The sequence below is a fragment of the Camelus ferus genome, chromosome 9 (genome assembly GCF_009834535.1).
Source record: "Camelus ferus isolate YT-003-E chromosome 9, BCGSAC_Cfer_1.0, whole genome shotgun sequence".
Lineage (NCBI taxonomy): Eukaryota > Metazoa > Chordata > Mammalia > Artiodactyla > Camelidae > Camelus > Camelus ferus.
The window spans coordinates 52,656,699-52,677,113 of NC_045704.1; the positions used below are offsets into that span (position 1 = coordinate 52,656,699).

Here is a 20,415-nt window from a genome sequence, read left to right on the forward strand (position 1 = left end):
ACAGAGCTCACTTTTCACAGTTAAGATCTACTTTTATAATCAGTGCCCTCTTTAAGATTTTGCAAGCTCATTTTATGCCTTTTTTTCCTCTCTTTCAGTATCTTTCTAAATTTAGAAGTTAAATTTATAAGGCTGTAATTTGCAAGGTCATCCTTTTTTTTTGAAAAGAAATGTAAGCAGGAGACGAGTCCTTTCCAGGTTTGGGGAGTGATAGCTCGTGACTCTTTCCTGACTTTGGCCAAGTCTTTGCAGATTCCTGTGGGCTGACGATTATGAGCATTTTGCCTACAAATTATAAATATGTTGGCCTATCTAAATATACCCCACACTCCCCAATTTAAGAAAAAATGTGAGGTGTTGGGAAATGATTCCAAGAATAGACCAAAGGATCAGCCGGCCTGGAGAAGTGAATTTTAAGAAGAAATGGTGTATGTTCAGTTCCATAGTGATTATTTGCTGGCCGGTGCTAGGCACAGTGGTGAGATGGATGGAATTCACGCAGTGGCCTTGAAGGTCACAGACCAGCTTGGAAGACAGGTATGCCGACAGATCATTACAACACGGGGTGTGTGCACCCCAGGGAAAATGCAGACAAGGTTCAGGGGCAGCACGTTGGGAGGGGTTAACTCTATAAGGGAAGAGTTTTGATAATGGCTTTCAATTATGGGACCCATCCAATAATATGATTCTCTACTTTCATAATAGTGTCGTATTCTAGTTTATTCCCCCGTACTGAACAAATACAGTTATTAGACACATCCTTTCCATCATTAGCTCTCCTTATTCCTAATGAAAACAGTGGTAGGTGGTTTATAAGAAAAACTCTTTCATGACCCTTCACGTCATTTTTTTCTACTCAGAATTTTAAAATGCTTTTTCTGCTTGTTGGCTGGCTTTTTTCCTGATCCTTTATATGAAGGAAAATGGTCCCCCTGAGATGTTGTGGGGGTGGGTGCTGAGTTTGCAAGGGGCTTACAGATGCCTTTCAAGGGCAACTCGGTGTCAGATCAAGCCTCCCCAGGGAGGCTATCTCTCTGCCAGTCCTTGTGGCCTATTAATGCCATCTTGCTTTTTATCAACGAATGGGTGCGTGTCTTCCTTCTCACGTTGAAAGCACTCCGTGGTGGAAACCAGTTAAGGTTGTTATCTTTCCCTCTCTCTGTCTCTCTTTTTTCTGTTTGTTTTCTGATGTCTTGACAGCAGACCCAATCTTCAGAATCCTTCAAAAAAAAAAAAATTACAGAAACAAATTCAATCACAAAAGCTTTTAAAATCTGAAATCCCAGGAAGCTAATTAGTGCGTCCTTCCAAGATGGCTTCCTGCACTTTTATACACACAGGGGCTTGGGTTACAAATGCAGCTGGCAGTTGGCCACAAGTCAGACAGGTCATCCCAGCTCTTAGGAACACGGAGCTTCTGTGGAGCCTGGAGAGGGAGGGCAGGGCCGAGACTGTCCCCTGCGTGAGTGCGTGACTGTGATCTGCCACCAGGTAGCAGGTGGAGGCCGGGAGCTGCACTGGCCTGGGCTCCTCCTGGTGAGTTGCTTACACCGTGAACTTCTCTCCTTGCCCCAGTGATGCCCTTATTTTACATTTCCCCCGCAGGATGCTGAGCTTCTAGGGAGCAGGAACTGTGCATATCCCGGTGTCTTGCATGGTCCTTGGCACGCAGGAGGTTTATAACACATGCAGCTTATGTAGTGCAGAAAGCCACGACTCCCCCACCCCCGAATTAGGAAAAGGTACATTTTCCTGGAGCACACAGCTCTCCCTAACTTGTGTCTGACATCCCTCAGGGTCTTGTGTTCCTGCTTGGGCTGCAGACTCTTGGAGGGCGACCACCCATCTTTGAACCCACCGCCCCCCACTCAGTGCCCAACTCAGAGCAGGCTCCCAGTATATGTTTGCTCTTCACTGAGTGTATGAATCATGGCCAGGATTTCTACTGTAAGATAGAACATGTGGAACTTCTTTAGGGTTGCTCAGGAATTAGGCAATCTCACTGCCAATGGCAAAGGCAGACTGTGAGAGATCGTTGGTTTCTTTCTGTGCATGTGTGTGTTTGTGTGTTTGTGTGAGAGAGAATGTGTGTGTGTGAGAGAGAGAGAGAGAGAAAAGTCCATGGAAGTATCAAATTATGACTTGAATGCCTTGATTAATTCATTCTGTTGTATTGAAGAGATATCCAGGATTCTCTCCAGAAAAGTCTTCGCCAGCATAAAAACCATGTTAATCATCACATTTGAAACACGTGTGTGTCTAGTCCCCAGGCCCATATACCTATACAGGTACATCACTGCAGAGTGAATCCTGTTGGCTCATGTCACCTAGTCCCCTCCTGGACTTCCTTCCTTCTGGGAAGCAGGCCACTTCCCAGATGGAGGGAACCTTCAAGGAAGCATCTTAGAAGCATGCAAATGCCTGGTGTTTGGGGAAAACTTGAGTAACTCATCAGTTCAGATATTTGATTATTAGGATGGTCCACGTGGTTCCCTACTGCCCATCCTTACACAGGACCCAAATGAGTAACAGGTACAGACGGGCATCAGAAGCTCAGTGTAGTTCCAAGCAAATCCTTGAACTGGTCACCCCTGAACCCTTCAAAACTTGCTTCCCTTAGTCTTCAAAGACACAAAAAGAGACTACAGCTCACAGACACCAATAGCCAAGGCAAAATAAAGCTCTCTGGTTTCAATATGTCAAAAAACAAAAACAAAACAAAAGCACCTACCCAGTAAAACTGTAGCATCGACTTGAAGATTCAGCAGCAGGGGAATGACTCCATAAATCACGGCAGATTCAGTCAGGAGAATATCAGACAGCCACTAACATAAAACGGCAGTTGGGGAAAATAGTCATGATGGAAGTTTGAATGACAGGTGGAATTCAAAACGGAAGCTGTTCTCTGACTAGAACTATACTGAAGGGAAGATGAACAGGGGAGGAGCAGACTGGAGGATGTATTCTATACCTGGGTACTTCTTCCACTTTTCGAAGTGTTAAGTCTGTTACCTTGCCTTGCTAATTTGAAAAAGTCTGATCTAAAATGTGTCGTCAGTAACATCTTGTGGCAACTTGTAAGTGGGTTGGATACTGTACTTTTAAGGTAAGCGATTAGAAGCAGTCCTCCCATCTAGCCAGACTATTTTCTTGAACTTGGTCTTGAGAAGTTTCCGTCCCTTGGCTTTGTAGAGTGAAGGGTTACACGGCGCAGGTGAAGAGCCACGCCGATACAGGCATCGTGTTTCCCAGAGAAAGCACGCGTTACTCAGCTGAGCACCAAGGGTCAGGATGAAATGCCTCTGGCCTGTCAGTGCTATGCACTTTTCTCTGTTGCCCTAACTGTCAGGCAGTTATTGAAAAATTGTCTTTTCCCCCAAAATACAATAATTAACGCCTTGGCCAGACGGCCATGACAAATCCTTCAAGATTAAGAGCATACTGATAGCCGGTGAATTTCTACTTTCAGCCAAAGGACTGAGGCAGCCTGAAACACAAGTGTGTTCTTTTAGAAAATTAACAAAAAATGACTAATGATGAAATTCAGATGCTAATAAGTAATGCATTTGATACCATTAGCAGAAAAATTCAAAAAATTCACACTGAACCACTAGGAAGAATGAACACAGAGGGCGAGTGTAGCAGCTTTCAGGCATTGAACCTTCTCTGGATGGCATTTTGCATAAATGCTTCTCATTTCACATGGTTTATCCCACTGACATTAGCAGTAATCCTGAAGAATTGGTGTTCTTGCCTGGATCTGTCTCCCACTGCCATGCATGCCGCTTCCCCCACATCGTATTCGTTCTTATTAACTTCCACCCGCTCCTCCACCTCCTCCCATTCTCCACCAAAACCCACACATCCACCATGCACCCCACATCTCCAGTGTCTAGGGTTCAGAGCAACCTATGTGGACTCCAGCTAAAACCCCAAACCAAACCAAACCAAACTGAAGATCAGTCAACTCTGAGTTTTGGGCTCTCATATTTAACTCACCCCAATCTAAGTGCTTGACTGTAAGGATGACATTTGGAAACTGCTAAGTGCATCTCCATTTTAGATGTTGCAAGAAAATCTGAAATTCAACTTGTTGGCTCCGACAAAACCGAGTTCCTCTGAAGCCAGAAGACGATTGCTTTCCCTTCTTGCACTCTATGTCAGAACTCCCCATGCAGGTTTTAGATCTCCTTGGGTTGGGATTTGTCTGTATTTCCATGTGGCCACCAGGTCAGCCTCAAAGCTGTTTCCGGTCATTTTTTTTCCCTCCAGCAAGAGCCACATGACAACCTGTGTCTATCATAAGCTGGATGGACGTGACCAAGTAGGTTGTTCACTTGGCCTTGACTTACTCTCTGTACCTGGGTCAGGTGTCTCAGGGAGTGGAAACTGTCATTCATGGGACTCGTGGTCATCCGTGAGCTGAATCTAACCCAGCAGTGGCCCCTACCCAGTGAGGAGATGCTCTGATTCTGATCAAAGACAGTAGTGTTATAGGTATCATGTGTGCCTGCCCTCTGTCCTGGCACCGATATTTAACAAAAAGATCCTTTCACAGAGTGCACTGTATGATTCCCCCATTCATCTGTGAGCCCTTACACTGTCTGGTCCCCACATACTCGTTCAGTCACCCTCTCCTCCCACACATCCTGCTCCCCACTCCTCTGATTACTCACCATTCCTCTAATGGGCCACATCCTTTCACACCTCTGCGCTTTCGGTCATATTATAACATCTACCTGGGTTCCCTTCCTCCCTCCGCCCTTGCCTGTCACATTCCTTATGCTTTCTGCCTTTGAGTTTCAGCTGAAATATCATTTTCTCTATGAAACCTTCCTGGACCCCAGGGTCCAGCTATAGGTTCTTTCCTTCTGTACCCACATCTCAAGGTACACAGAAGAGCACCTATTACATAGTCTGGAAATGATCTTTGTGTGGACTGTTTGCACATTTGTGTCATAAGCATATTGGTTAGGATAAACTGGGCTGCAGGAACAAATAGTCCCCCCGAAGTCATCATAGCTTCAACCCCCAAAGCTGTATTTCTCACTCAGGAAATAGCATCCATGGATCTTCCTGGCCAGTGGCAGGTATGTCCACAAAGTGATTCAGGGACCCAGGCTCCAGCTGCTGACTGGCGGATACCCCTTCCCGGCCTCAGACACATTCCACTGATGAGAACTAGCCACATGTCTATCTAACTGCAAGGTGCTGGCAAATGTCATCTTGCTCTTTGCCCAGGAAGAGATGCAAATGGGCTTTGGGTGGGCAGCTGGCAGTCTGTCACAGTGAACAACCTGACTGTCTTCTGTCCCTTAAGAATCTCCAGCCTCTGGTGTAAACTTTGGTCCCCGATAAATATATGTGGAATGAAGAAATAGGAAAACATTAGTTTGATTTCCATTTGCCATCATGTCATTACACTTTGAAGCCAGCGACATACTGTTTTCTTTCTGGCATTGTTGTGGGGTGGTGGGGAGGGGGGTCTTCATTTTATGGTTGAATACCAAAACACCGAGGGCCGAGGAAGGCGGGGGGATATCTTCCACTATGTTTTCTCGTAATACAGAGCCATGAAACCAGATCACTGGTGTTTTGCAAGGTTGAAAAGACCCCTGGTGAAGAGGAATCTCATAATTCATCTTTATGTTAAAAATAGATCATCACCCATTCACTTCCCTGCTGGCAAACGCCAGGCCGACACTGGCTCCCCTTCCCGTGAAATGCATCCTTTCCCTCTCATCAGTTTCCACTCCTCCTGCCGAAAATGGAATACAGTGAATAGATGTATAATAAAATCTTTTAATTGTCTTAGCATATGTTGCTTTTATTAGGTGGGTATAATTGCATTCGTGGGATCACCTCCAAAGTCCTTTCGAATATAAAATTGAAATGGCTTCACACTCCATGCACAAGTCCTTCTGAGGCACTGTTTTCCCCTTCGCTGCCTCCTGTCCCCCTTTTGCTGTAAAGTTCACATTGAAGTGTGAAAAGAGAGACACGGCAATTGACACACGCTGGATCTTATCAGCCTGGAGTGCAGCTGGGGCCCCGCTGAAGAGCGACTGTCATTTCTACACCATTTATTCCTCTCCTGGCCTCATTGCTCGCTTCCTTTTGGAGGAAATTTTCCCTGGTAAAGTACCCTACTTGTCATTTATTTCCCTTTCTTTTTCCGCTCCCCCTCCTCGGACAGGTTTTGATATGCCTTTATCCCAAAGGCAAGCCTTTTACACACTTCCGCTAACCTCTTAGGGTCAGGCTCCTCTAAGCTGCTTCAGGGCTCATAAAAGCAACCCAACAAAGCTTTTATGGTGTCATTACAGCTCCCTTAAATCCCTCGCCTTCCAGCTCCCAATAATTCTATCGCTGCTCATCAGTTCACCAGCTCTTTTATTTGCAGGTGGGCGATGGAGTGGGAGAGAAAGAGACAGAATCAGCTGAGGACCTCTTATATTTGAAACAAGGTTTTTCCAACTCTGAGTTGCAACTTATCTTTGGCACTTAACTTAGAGTCATCTTGAGCAATTTTAGCTCAGTTTTTATTTTAGAACAGCATTTGGCAACTTTCTGTAAAGAGACAGATAGTAAATAAATATCTTAGGTTTTGCAGGCCAAATGGTCTACATGACAAATACTCAACTCTGCCGTTGTAGTGTTCATGCGCATGTGGGCACACACAGCCCATAGACAATATGTAAATGAATGGGTGTGGCTCTTTGCCAATAAAACTTTATTTACAAAAACAGGCAGCGGGCCGGATTTGGCTCACGGGCTGTAGTTTGCCAACCCGTTTTAGGTAAGGAAAACTCCATCTGTCTAATCTTTCTGGTGCCTCCCCTAGGAAGTCCTAGTCTACTTTAAAGTGACTCTAGCATCCCAAAGATACGGTGATTTCATATCAAATGCTTTGCTTGGATGGTTGAATGTTATTACCATGAAAATTTGGTCCACTTCGACTCTTAGTTTCCGATTCTATTTTTTCCTCTTTACTTTTCTTTCTCTTGATTAATAGGAACTGAACATTTTTGTTAGTATGTCTTTAACCGCTTCACTTAAAAAATACTTCAAAGTGCCACAGAGAGCTGGGTAGAAACTTGAATATTATGTTTCCTGTTTACTGTACAAGACCTTCTTGGAAAATGAGCATTTATCATATCCCTGAGAGGTAAAAGCAGTGGTGAGAAAAATCTGCTCTAAATCTGCAAGTGCCTTGCCCATATTCTGCCATCCTGATGAACAGCCAGTGTTGTGACTGCCGAGGACGTGTGCAGGAGCCCCAGAAAGTTATAATCGCACTGAAACCTCACAAGCAAACTGTGAGGAACATATTAAGTGTCTTCTGTTCCAAAAGTACAAAATGAAGCTCAGAGATATAAAATAAAAGAACTTGTCCAAAGGCCAGGGAAGGAAGGATTGTGGCTTGGACAAGGGTGGTGAATAAACATACGAACCCGTGACAGCATTTCTCCATATTTATATTTACACTCATGCTGAGTGTGACAGATAATGTTAGCCGATCACTGCTTATTTCTGGGCACACACCTTGGCTACCTTTCCCAGGCTCGCTGGCAGTAAGACCTGGCCATGTGATTGAATCGCAATATATGCAATTGACGCGAAGTGATGCCCTGCGGCTCTGGTTCGAACCAATGGCAAACCTCTAGATGTGCAGAACTCCACGGTCACTTGGTTTCTTCCCTTCAGTCTAGTTAGAATGATGATGGCCCCCAGGGTGATCTTAGAATCCAAGATGAAAGAGCCTCTTTCTGTTTGTTTCCCCGAATGACTGTGAGTATTTGTTCTGTTGTATTTGAGCCATTTAAAATCCCTCACCCAATTGTTCCCTAGCACTGGCGCAACTGCGCATGGCCAGTGAATCCAGTACATGCTTGAATGGGGAGAGACTGGGAGATCCCAACCTTGGGTCCGTTGCCTTCTCAAGGTCTATAATGGGGGTGTGTGTAAGCCATTTGCAAACATTTCAGCAAGTATCGTAGAACTTAAGCAAATGAGGTTAAGTATCCTATTTTATTTTATTATATTTTGATTGGGGCTGGAATTGAAGCCTAGAGATAAAGTGACCTGCCCAAGGTCACACAAGTAAAGAAGTGCCGATCTGAGACATGCATGAATCCGTATTTCTTGGCTCCTAGACTAGTTCCCCCCCAATTACCCCTTAGAAGATGGTTGTTGTCTGGTGGTTTTCGCTGAGTTGCCTATTGAGAGACAGGATGCTCTTGTGCCCAGTTCAACAAGGAAGAATCTTTGCTCTGTTAGAAGACTTTGCGGGAGTCTCAAGGCTTGAACACAAGGTATATAAAACAGACGCTGGGGCTTAACATCCGTCTCCATTCAGAGAGAGAGAGAGAATCTCAGTAATTTATAGGTTGACATTTTCCTTGGGTCCTCATAATACTTGTTTATTAGAGATAATTTGCTTAAGCGCACACAAGGTGGAAGGTCACGCAAGGCAGGTTTTTATTAGTTGTGTACTGAATGGATCAATAGTCATTTGAATACTATAAATCTGTCCCGTTAACAGGTTTATTTCTTCATCAGATATTAATTCCGGAGGGTTTTGCCCATTATGGAATTGACATAAACCATGCCGTGCAGATGTTGCTGCCGCTGTAATCAGGTTCAGCTGCACATCTGCGGGAGTCTCCGTGTGGTCCCCAACCCCCCCCCCCCAACTACTGTGGGGCAGCAGACAGGCATCGGGCAGATGGGAACCTAGGAGCCCCACGTTTCCTTGGAGAAGAAAGGAGAGAAAAATGGAGGCAGTCCACTCGTTCAGTTGCTAAATTGGCTTCTTTTCTCTGCTTTCTTTCTCCCTTCCTTTCTCTCTTCATCCCTCCTCCCTTCTTTCCTGTCCTCTTGTCTGTGTTCACCTATCCATCATCCACTTATTTATTTGGACTAGGAAAGTAATGTAGATACCCAAGATGGAAAATTTGAAAAATACCAAAAAAAAACCAAAAAAAAAAAAAAACCAAAAAAACCCACAACAACAAAACAACCCATAACAAAACAGCAACCCCTCCTAATTCTAGCACTGCACGTAGCAACCGGTGCATGTGAGAAAATTTCTCTCTCGTCTTTTTCCTCATCCCAGGCATATGTGTTTTGTTTCTTTGCAAATTAATACAGAAGTGATCATATTGTACACCTTGATTTTTTTAACATACTAGATTTTTTTTTTTGCATTCCTAAGTGGGTATGTGCTCATCTAAACAAGTCAAACAATACGGAGATCTAGGGAAAAAAGCTAATATCTCCATTCAGCTCTGTCCCTTTGGCTTAGAGTTTACTGTGGACCTTTCGTACTCAGGCAAACATGCAGAGTGTGTGTGCATTTGTAGGGGTCGTGTGTGTGTGTGTTTTACTATGCTAATACTCGATGACAATACTTTGCCTATTATTTAGAAACTTGCCTCGTTCAGTGAACAATATCTGGCACACATATACATGAAACAGCTTTTTTTTTTAAGCGATTGCATACAACTCTGTGCTGGGAATAACCCTAATTTAATCAAGCATTCTCCTGTTGATGGACACTCCAGTTCTTTTCAGTTTTGTTACTAGTGTTGTTTTAGCCACTAGAAATACTACAGCAATAAATAATCTTATGTGTGTTTTCTCATGCCCTATTGATTTTAATATTATTGGATGGAATCCAAAAGTGGGATTTCTGGATTAAAGGTCAGGTGACATAATTTGGTATCCATGTTTTTACTTCACAGTACATATACAAAAGCATTTCCCTGCATTAATGAAACCCTTTGTAAGGGATTTTTTTAAAAAGGCTTTGCAAAATATTCACAAATGGAGTTATACTAAGGTTTACTTACCATCTCCCCTATCACTGAACCTTCAAGTGGCATCCAGTTCTTTGCTTTTATAAATAATGCTGAGATGAACATCTTTTGCAATGAGTCTTGGCCCCCTTCTTGACTCCTCTAGAACTTCCAGAATCCGAGAAGTGGGATTGGTGGGTCGAAGGTTGCAGCGAAAGGAAGGGCCTTGTAAATCGCAGGCTGAAACAGCCCGACTGCAGGTCAAAGCTCCACGTTTCATCCACATGCAGCCACAGCACTTTACAAACCACAGCATAAACCCTCAGAATAATTCCATTCCCCGTGGGGGAGAGAACACTGATATTAATATAACTTTACAACTATGGTTCTTTTGAAAGCTTCATCTAACCTGACCACAGCTCATTAGAGGACCTTGTAACAATCGCGGGGCAGCTTGTGGATTCTGCAGCAGACGCGCTGTCATGGGCTGACGGGCACCTGGGCGGACCCTCCCCCCATCCCATCCCACGCAGCCATGAAGATGATCTCTGCCCACGCCCCCAGCTGAAGACCTGAGAGCTTTACTTCTGGGAGATGCGGGAAGATTTCTTTTGTTCCTTCTCTGCTGCATTCTTACCTTCAGATCGTGTCTGGTGTTTTGCAGTGGGGCAGCGCTGGCATTTGGGGCCGCACGATTCTTTGGTGCAAGTGACAGTCCCTTACGTTATAGGGTGTCCAGGTACCCAGCCCCGCTCATTGTGTCCTGGGGGCCCGCTAGTCATTCTTACAACAGGTGCCTTCCTCTGTCTCCCAACTTCTCTTTTTCACACTTCATCCCTTGATCCCACTCAGATTGGTATGTTTCCTTTTCCTCTTTTATACGCTTTATTTAAATATACACCATCTTGCTGTGTGGACTTTGGCTGTGAAGTCTCTGTGATAATGCAGTGATTTTCAGCTGGGATTGGAAAGGGCCGGAAAGAGGGAGGCTAGTTAGTGGGGTGATTATACTCAGGCTGGAAGGGGTCATTCGCATCTTTTTAGTAGAATAACAGTGGTGGTTAACGGTTGGGCTTCTGAGGCCAGAAGACCTGGGTTCAAATTCTTCACCTCCTTTTACAAGCTTGTGACCTTGGGCGAGTTATTAACCTCTTTATGTTATCATAAGTGCAGGATAATTATGGTTCCTACTGCGCTGTTCTGACATAAGGAGTAAATGAATCTTTCTGAGACCCTTCGTGCCTGACACAGAATGTACATTTTGTGTGTGTGTGTGTTTTGTCCACAGCTCCTGCTAGGCAAAGGGATACTTGACGCAGATCTTCTGGGCAGGGGAGGATAATCAGAAAGCAGGTGGGGAGACTTTTAGGGCAAAAGGATTAGGAAGTTTAGGGCTCACGTTGTAGGCAAATCAGCACAGCAGAGTCCCTAATTGGATCACACCCTTCTGTTGGCCTGGTTGCCCGGGGGACCCAAGCAGGAACACCTCTGCCGCAGGGGAAGGAGGGGGAGCTGGGAGCAGGAGCCAGTCCCCAGGAGGGAGGAGAGCCTTGTGGCCTGGCCCTGCCCTGGGGAGAGTCTTGCTGGACCCACTTCCTTTTCATGGAAACCCAGAGGAGGGCTAAGATCAAGGCGTCGGTCACACCTTGAAGCTCCTCGTCCTTGTCTTCCCAGAAGGATTAAAAATTGGAAGAAGGAAGAATAAGAAAAAAGAAGGTACTTTTTTCAGACACTGCGCTAACAGATACCAGCACATGTGAGACTCACAGCTGCCCAGTGGGCAGACCCAGAAGCCCCAGCTCAGGGAAACTAAAGGCTTCATTTCCTCTTTATCTAATACGTATTTCTGCCAGTGGCACGTATCTTCTGTTCAGTGTGGGTACCTACGCTACTATGATCCTCCCTCCCCAGTGCTGCCGGAAAGTCAGTGGCACATGTTACACTTGAAAATATGTTAAGCAGGGATAATAATAAGTATTAAAACAGACATGTATTAAATAACCATGTTCTATTTAATTAATTCATTTCTCTAATACTCGTAATAACCCAATGAGGTAGGTTCGGTTATTGTACCCACTCTACAGGTGAGAAAACTGAGGCATAAAAATTAACTAACCTACCCTGCATCCCACAGCTGGTTAGAGGCAGAGCTGAGATTTGGCAGGTTTCCCAGGATAACACAGCTAAGAAGCAGTGGATCTGGGATTTGAACCAGGGCCTCTTGGACTCCCAAATCTATATATACTCTTTGCCCTACATCATACGGAATCCATCACCCGGTCCTTCCCTCATTGTTCTGGTCTCTGTCCCCAGAATGTTGAGACCTGCTATTCAGATAGTTTCAGAACAGAACTTGCTTGGATGGGACTCGTCCTCGTCACGGCCTCCACCCTCCTCACGGCGTGGACTGTGTCCTCGTGGTGCTGCTTTTGTCTGGGCTTTCACCGGAGGTGGCAGACGCGGACATTGTCAAAGGGACTCAGAAAATGAGGAAAGTGGCCACGACAGCCAGCACAGTCCTTTAGTATCATCTTCTGAGTATCCTGGTGAATGAAGCCCTCCAAAATAAATCTTCATAATTTGCCATTTTGTTGAAGAATTTAAATCCATTGAGTCAGACGCAGTTAGTGTGGACAGCCTAGTCGGAAGTCAAAACTGTTTTGAACAAAGAGCCTACCGTTCATTTACTCAACAAGTTATTTTCAATACCCACCACTGTGGTGGGCAGCGGTACTCCACAGAGGAGCAGAGCTTGTCCACGGGGCCAAGATCTGGAATGAACGGTACATGTGTGAGAATTACCCAGACCCCCAGTTTCCATGACCTGTGTGTTCCTGTTGTCTTCGCCCCAGATTGACCAGAGGACACGAGCCAAGCTTCTGTCCACTTGGATTTTAGCATCTTTCCCTGACCATGCCTCTCGGGTATTCCGTACCAGTTCTGCAAACTCTCCAAGCCCCCGCCCGGCAGTGCCAGCCTGTGCCTGCCTCCCCCCGGGACTCAAGGTGGCACCCAGCCTGGGCTCGACCTCCCGGCACCTCGGTGATTCATATCTGACCGGGAGAATGTTCCAACCTTTCCCAGAAAAGCTTTCACAGCAGAGTGGGAGTTGAGAAAGACAAATAACCAAGATAGGAGTTAGAAGAGGAGGCATGAATGACCAGTTTGGGTTGCTAATTCCTCCAGCTAATTTAATTCTGATTTTCCCCTGTTCCTGGCAATGATCCAGTCAACTCCAGAGGAAGGTGATGAGAAGCTAACCATCAGGAAAGGATCAAAAAATTATTATATTTCTCGATAACAGTTTGGCTGTAGGGGCTTCCCTTTAAACTTCAAACTTTAAAGAGCTATGAGGTTGATCTGTCCCAAGCACTGATGATGAAATATTTATGTTGTTTATACAAATCAGAGAACACAAAGATAATTTGACTAACTCTCCACCTTTTGGTCCTTTTGTGATTCTAGAGACACAGAGATAAGAAAGCCATGGATGAGTTTTATTGAATTATTAAACTGAGCAGAGCCGAGAGGTGGGGAAACTCCTCTTGTATGTGAATCCAAGAAACAGTTGGTTATTTTCCTAAATTCTGAATATCTGTATTTAGAATCAGAATCACAAATGTGCCTGCCCTCTGGTTGAGCCACCAAACCAGACAGGGAAGTGCCCCGTCCAATCCAAGATCAGTGGGAGACTCCATGGCAAACAGAATTCCAGCCCTGTGTCCTGCTTTCTCATGCCTACTTACTGATGGTTTGAAGGGAAAAAAGTTAACACTGTTAAGTGTTTATGACCATATTTTCAAACTGGGAGACATTTCCCCTTTAAAAAAATTTTTTTATACATATTCCTTGTTAGTGAAGAGGGATGTGACTCCCACATCAGCCAATTGTCACCCAGGTGGCCTCCGCGTGGACTGAGAACTCGCTGCACAGATCTCATGTTGGAGCTGCGGGTGTTTATCGCCCGGGTTTGGGTAGCCGAGATGCTGGAGGGGCTTTTGTCAAACACCTGCCGATGAGCATTGATGGAGCCCGTTCTGGAACACACCATCGATTTCCTTCTCTGCGGTCTCGGGAGCAGGGAAAGGTGGAGGGTCAGAGGAAGCAAAATCAGGAGAGAAACAAGGGTGAGGAGAAATGAGAGTGTGTGCAGATCATGGGGTGGACTGCTTCGGACACTGCCCCGTGCCAGGAGGGACTCGTCTGTCTTCTAAGAAGTAACATAAATAAGATAAATTTGGTACTCAGACACCTGAAGACTGACATTTGGAAAAACATGATAAGACATACATTTAGAAGAGATGCCTGTGTGTGTGTGTGTGTGTGTGTGTGTGTGTGAGTGTGATTAATATGTCTGCTGGCGTGGATGAAGTGTATTCAGACACCTTTCTGGTTTCTTTCTACATGACCGGTACAGTCAGAAATTGACATTAGGTGTTTTCTACTCCGTGGCTCTGGGAGCGAGCTTTCTTCTAAAACAGACAGACTTTGTTTCACCGTGTCTCATAGGTACTGCCTTTTTTACAAATTGAAGGTTTGTGGCACCTCTGAGTCGAGCAAGTCTATCGGTGCCATTTTCCCAAAAGCATCTGCTCCCTTTGTGTCTCTATGTCACATTTTGGTACTTTTCGTGACTTTTCAAACCCTCTATCAGCAAAAAGATTATGAGTAGCCCGCTGAGGCTCAGGTGGCAGTTAGCAATTTTTAGCAATAACGTATTTTTTGACTAACCTGTGTACATTGCTCTTTTAGACATAATGCTGTTGCACCCTTCATGGGCTACAGTTTAGTGTAAACGGACTTTTACATATACTTCGAAACCAAAACATCCACGTGACTCGCACTACTGCGGTCTTTACTTTATGGTGGTGGTCTGGAGCCAAACCCACAATCTCTGTGAGGTCTGCCTGTAGGTGTTCAAGGCCACGCTGACTTCTTTGGGGTTGATAAGAAGGAACCGGAGTTGGGTGGTAGTAGTAATAGTAAAATATTGCTTCCTGAAGCTGCCATAAAAAGTGTGCCAACTGGCTATAATTAAAACAATACACATTTATTGCCTTGACGTCCTAGAGGCCAGAAGTCTGAAGTCATGGTGTCGGCAGGGCCATACACTCTATGAAGACCCTAAGCAAACTCTCCCGTGCCTCTTCCGGCTTCTGGTGGTTTACTGGCAGTACTTGGTGGTCCTTGCAAGTCTCTCTTATCTGCCTCCGTCCTCATCTGGCATTTTCCCTCTGCGTCTCCCGTTCTAATAAGGATAATGATCATACTGGATGAAGGGCTCACCCTACTCCAGCAGGACCTCCTCTTCACTAATTAGCATCTCCAATGTCCATTTCCAAATGATGTCGCATTCTGAGGCACTGGAGGTGAGGACTTCAACATATGTTTGTGGGGACGCAGTTCAAAGTATAATAAGTGATAATAGTAGTGATATTATGAGTATTAACAGTACAGTTGTCATTCCTGGGGCATCTCCTACACTTGAAGCATGATGCTAGCAACTTTTTCCTTATCCTCACCTCAACCTTTTAAGAAGTGAGGAAATTGAGACTTAGGGACGGTTGATCCACATTTCTTATCATTCCTTCTCTCCCCCTGTTCCCCAGGCTAGTTTTTCTATATACCGATTGTTCCCTGTGTATTCACTGTGGCGAATGTTTATTCCAGAGCCCAAGAGTTGATATGTGATATGACAAGTGTCCTCGTATCACAATGTGATCGAATTTCCAAAACCAGGACAGTATCAATGGTGCCATAAAAGACCACACTCTCAATGTTCAGAACAGGAGCTAACGCAGTTTTCTGAGGGTTGGGATTCTTAGGGTAGTGGTTAGGAAGTCACAGAGTCAGAGCTGAACGTCCTGGGTTCCGATCACAGCTCCACCAATTGGGTGGTTTGGGGCGAGTTATCAAGACGCTCCGTGTGCCTCCATCTCTGCATCTGTGAAATGGGTTCATATCAGTACTTACCACATCGATTTTTCGTGATAGCCAAAGGAGCTTAACTATTATCATGACTATTGCTAGAAATATTTCACTGCCCCCAAACATAGACTTAACAAACTCTTTTATCATATACCTCCGGTGGGCAAAGTACTCCACATCTACTCCTTTCGCTTGTAATTTTGAAAACAGAAAAAAAATGATAATCATTTCGAATGAATTCTTTGGAGCCGTGAGTTCCCCTCTACACATGAGCCAGGGACTCAGGCAAGCCTAACTGATAATGTTCCTTCTTATCTCTGATTGCCCACTATCTGTTCCCCACACAGGGAGGCAAGCTGTGCTATTCAAACACAAATTCCTTCTCCCCGCTTCCTGTGTGGGTCTGCCCTTTCCTCCTCAAAGCTGCTAATTGTTGACAGTGCTGGGGTGGAGTCACTTTTTCCCTCATCCCCTTCCTGGAATGTGCCTCAGATGGAGACCCATGTTTTGAGCTTGACAAGCAGAGATGGGGAAGAAGGGGCCAGGTGGGGGTGGTGTGGGGGAGGGCAGTGTGATCGCCTGGGATAAAGATGGAAACACTCACTTCTGCTCTTGGTCCCCAAGAGGAAATGTCCGAGGGAGGGAGGGCTCAGGCTGGCCCCGGGTTTGTGGTTTCAGACACAGCCTCACGCCACCTGGGCCCCAGCAAAGGCGTATTTCCCTTGGAAATGCTCGTGCTCTTGTGTCGGCCCTGTGGAAGTTCTCCATAGATGCTGTGGATCTCTTTTCAAAGGATTCCACCCTTCCCTTCTCGCAGCATACTTGGATGGGTCCCCAGCTAAGCAGACTTTGGTGGAGAAACTACAAATTACTAATTTAAGTGCCTTGGAGAATCATTTTCCTTTTGTTTTGCCTAATTTCCACACTTGTGAAAGCAAACTTGCAGTTCGATGTTTATATAGCAATTCAGCCCTTCGAAGCCATCTGTTGCCAGGCAGGAGCCGTGGAACTCTTGGTTGCACGTGCTGGGTTGGGTCTTCCAAGCCTCTCAGCACAAAGGCCTGATGTTTAAATCGTGCAAGCAAATTGCCACCTTTATTTCCAAATCCTCCTCCAGACCCACATGGTTCTTTAGAGACACCAACGCAGAGCAGCCGTTGCTTCTCCTGGGCCGCTCGCCGCGCTGTCACCTCTCACTCCTGGTGCGCGTCCCTGCCAAGGTAAGCTGCAGGCATTAGCATTCACGCTGGTGTGTGAGCGGCCGAGCCAGCACGCACCAGAGGGAAAATATTAATTTCTCATAAATGCTCAATAATTATAGTCTTTACTGCATCCAAATCTATATTGTGACACGTAGTGGAAAGCTCTCAGCTTCCACGTGAAGAGTTGACAAAAACCTGCAGGTGGAAATGGAAAGAAAAATATCTCCATGTTCAGAGAGAGAACATTTTCTCAATATAAACCGAGGGAAAGAGTTGGGGCCAGGGCAGCAGGCTTTCTGTTGCCAGCATGGTTGGTCATCTTCCAAAAGAGCTTCAACTTTCTGAAAAACTGAGCAGATTGAAAAGGCATCTATCAGGGAGGCGTATCTCTCTGGGAACAATTACTCAGAGTAATTTCTGCTCCAGTCTAAGGGGTTCGCCGTTGTCCCTTTACGACAGATACTAACCAGGAGAGGTGGGAGAAGGACTTCCATCCCGTTGTTTTGACCTGCGTGGCTCTACTGACGTTTGAGGCATAGAAAATTGTTCCCTGCGCCCCCAGGGAGTGGGGGGTGATTATTCGGCATTTTGCAATTGATGAGACTTTTCTTGGGCACTGAACTCTTTAAAAATGTCCAGTGGTGTTTTTCTCTATCTGACTGGGAAACAGAGCCCGAGTGAGGTGAGGGAGGAGGATCAGAATGTACTCATTTGAAAGCATCTGATCGCTTCAGTGTTTTATCTTCCCATGGAAATGATTCCATAGCAAGTTTTTTTCTTTTAAATGGGAAGAATGCACAGACATTAATGTGTAACCAGTAGGCACAGATTCCTGACGGAGTCTGGATGTGAATTCCAGGGACCACAGGACCTCCTGATGTCTCTGGATATTCAGGCTGATGGGGCAGCCTAGTGACACATTTCCTCAATGAAACTGGCCTGAAAGTTCAGACAAACATCAAGTCCAATTTGTCGAGAGTGGGAAGTCGTTTAGAGGAAAAGCTAGTCGGTGTTACTGCGATGAGCACGCCGTGGGTGTTAGGTAGACCTCTCAGGCCAAATCCTGCCAGCTCTCTGTTTTTGTAAATAAAGTTTTATTGGCCCACGGCCACACCCGTTTGTCTATATATATGGGCCAAGGCTGCTTTTGTACCACGACAGCAGGGCTGGGTAGTTGTAACCGTGCAGTGTTGTTAAGCCCCAAATATTTCCTGCCCTTTTATAAAGAAAGTCTGAGGACCCTTGAATGAGAAGACTAGCTAGTTGGTGTTACCTACATTTTTTGAATCGTGGCTAAATCTTTCATTTGGCTACATGTTGGAGCAAAGTAGTGTAGCAAGGGTGATGTATATATCCTAAGATGCTCTGGAGGCAGACAAAGCGTGATTTCTGTTGGGGAAAGGAAAGGCCATCAAAATTGCAGGTGGAAATCCGGACTTAGATTTGGTTAAGTTTATCTGACACCCTGACTCTTCTGTGCATGTTGTTTATTTAAAAGTTGCTGTCACTGCCCACTCCTTTCCTCTCCGGCCGCTGTATAAATGCCCAGTTTTTGCTTCCAGCCAGACGAAGCTCATTTCTTGCTCAATCACTGAGGATCATTTGAGACATCATTGAGAGAAAGTTTCTATCAAATCCTATTTGGACTGGGCAGAAACGTTTTCAGTCTACAAAGCCACCAAATAGGTCACGATAGAAAATGGCCCACCACCCTCTCCCAACCTGGGTGAATGTGGGATCACCCGAAATGTGATGGAGCTTGGAGCTGAGGGAGAGAGATGATGCTGGAAAATCCACGAAATAAATCATCTATTTTTCAAAAAAAATCACAGAGTCGTGGGGATGTGTACTTAGAAGCCCATTCTTCAGTGGAAAAGTACTTAGGGCACCATAAGTAGTTTAAGCGAAATTAGTGGAAAAACAGGGAGTTTGAGGGAGCAAGAGATCAGGTTTTCTGGGCTCACCACACATCAGGTGACTTCAGCTAAAAATGGCTTAAAATACTGCAATCACTTGCAACACCTTACGTAAACTGACCGGGAATCTGGGGCATTCGTGCTAGAGACAATTTTCTTCTCCTCAAGATAAGGGATGGGGAATTAGTCATCGGTTATTTCCAGATAATGTAGTTAACACTTCGTGTAATATCAGGTGGGCTGGGAGCTGCGCTCTCAGGATGGAGATGGCTCCTGCCAGTTCTAATAAGGAATAGGTGTATTCTTAAAGTCTGGGTAGCCACTGGTGAGTCATCTCCACAGTGTGCCTGCCTTCATTGTGAAGTGGGGGAAGTGCCTCCAGACAGCCACTTGGCTATTCGCTCAGCTGCTTATTCGTTCACTCATTTATTCATCCATCACCTGGTGACTACGCACCTCCCTGTGGCAGGTCCGGTGCTAGGTGCTGGATGTCTGCGTTTAAAATCTCATTTTCAAAGGGCTTACCGTCTGTTGGACTTTTTAGGCTGGTCTGTAGGGTGCAACAATAATTTGACAACTGAAAATGACGTGGGGTCATACGTGGTAAGATCTGTTGCCCAAGGGAAGGTTTCGGGTGGAAAGCGTGCACTCAAGGTAGCCGGGTGATTCAGACGCACCCCCAGAGCTGACCAACGTGGCTCTACGTGTACAAGGCAGCCTTCCTCTCACCTCTGGTTTATTTACTTCTTTTTTTGCCTCTCACTATTTATTTCCTGTATGGGGCCCACCCCCTTAGCTTATCCTCACTACGAGAGAGAAGGAACAGTAAGAGCATGAGCTTCCTTTTCACATTCGAATCCCACTCCTGCCACTTCCTGGCTGTGTGTCCTTGGGCAAGTTACTTAACCTCTCTGAGCCCCAGTTTCCTCGTGTGGCTGCAGGATTGAGGTGAAGGACTCAGTAAATGGGGGCAGGGTGAAGGAAGGAAGGGGCACCTTTTACTCCTTGGCCTGCACACCTTTCTGCTACTTTGGCTCCTGAATGGTGGTGGGGAGAAGTCAGTCTCTGTGGTGTGGAGTGCCAAAGGGTTGTGAATTTTCTGCCCTCCCTGGCCTCTCTGATGCAGAGTCAAGGCACATGCTTTTTGTTTCTCTTTCTGGGGCTTTCTGCTGGAATCTCATCATACAGAGTCGATAGCGCAGGCTCTGGAACTGGATAGAGCAAAGGTCACATCCAAGTCCTGCATACCAGTTGACTACCCGTGGGGTCGCAGTAAAGTGAGGTCAGAGTCAGTGCCTCGGAGGGTTGTAAGAACTCACAGTTGTGAGATCGCCAAGCCCAGCCCCTCGTCAAAGGGCTGGGATTCGGGGGGGGGGGACCTGGATGAGTGGCTAGCCTGGAGTGGGGTTTAACTTATAAATACCTTGACCTGAGTTCACTTTTGCACCTGCTCTATGATCTGCCACAAAATCCCTGTGGACGCAGCCCCTGTCAGTTCTTTCCCCAAAGAGTCCACTTACCCGGGACCAGGCTCCGCCAACTTCATCAAACCACGCCCTCTGCTTAGCA

The 20,415-nt window shown here is 45.7% G+C and overlaps 1 protein-coding gene across 1 annotated transcript in view; it reads left to right on the top strand.

Annotated features, from left to right (window-relative positions):
- Positions 1 to 20,415, top strand: part of WWOX (WW domain containing oxidoreductase) — a 902,466-nt gene that overhangs the window by 860,007 nt on the left and 22,044 nt on the right. The window lies entirely within an intron of this gene.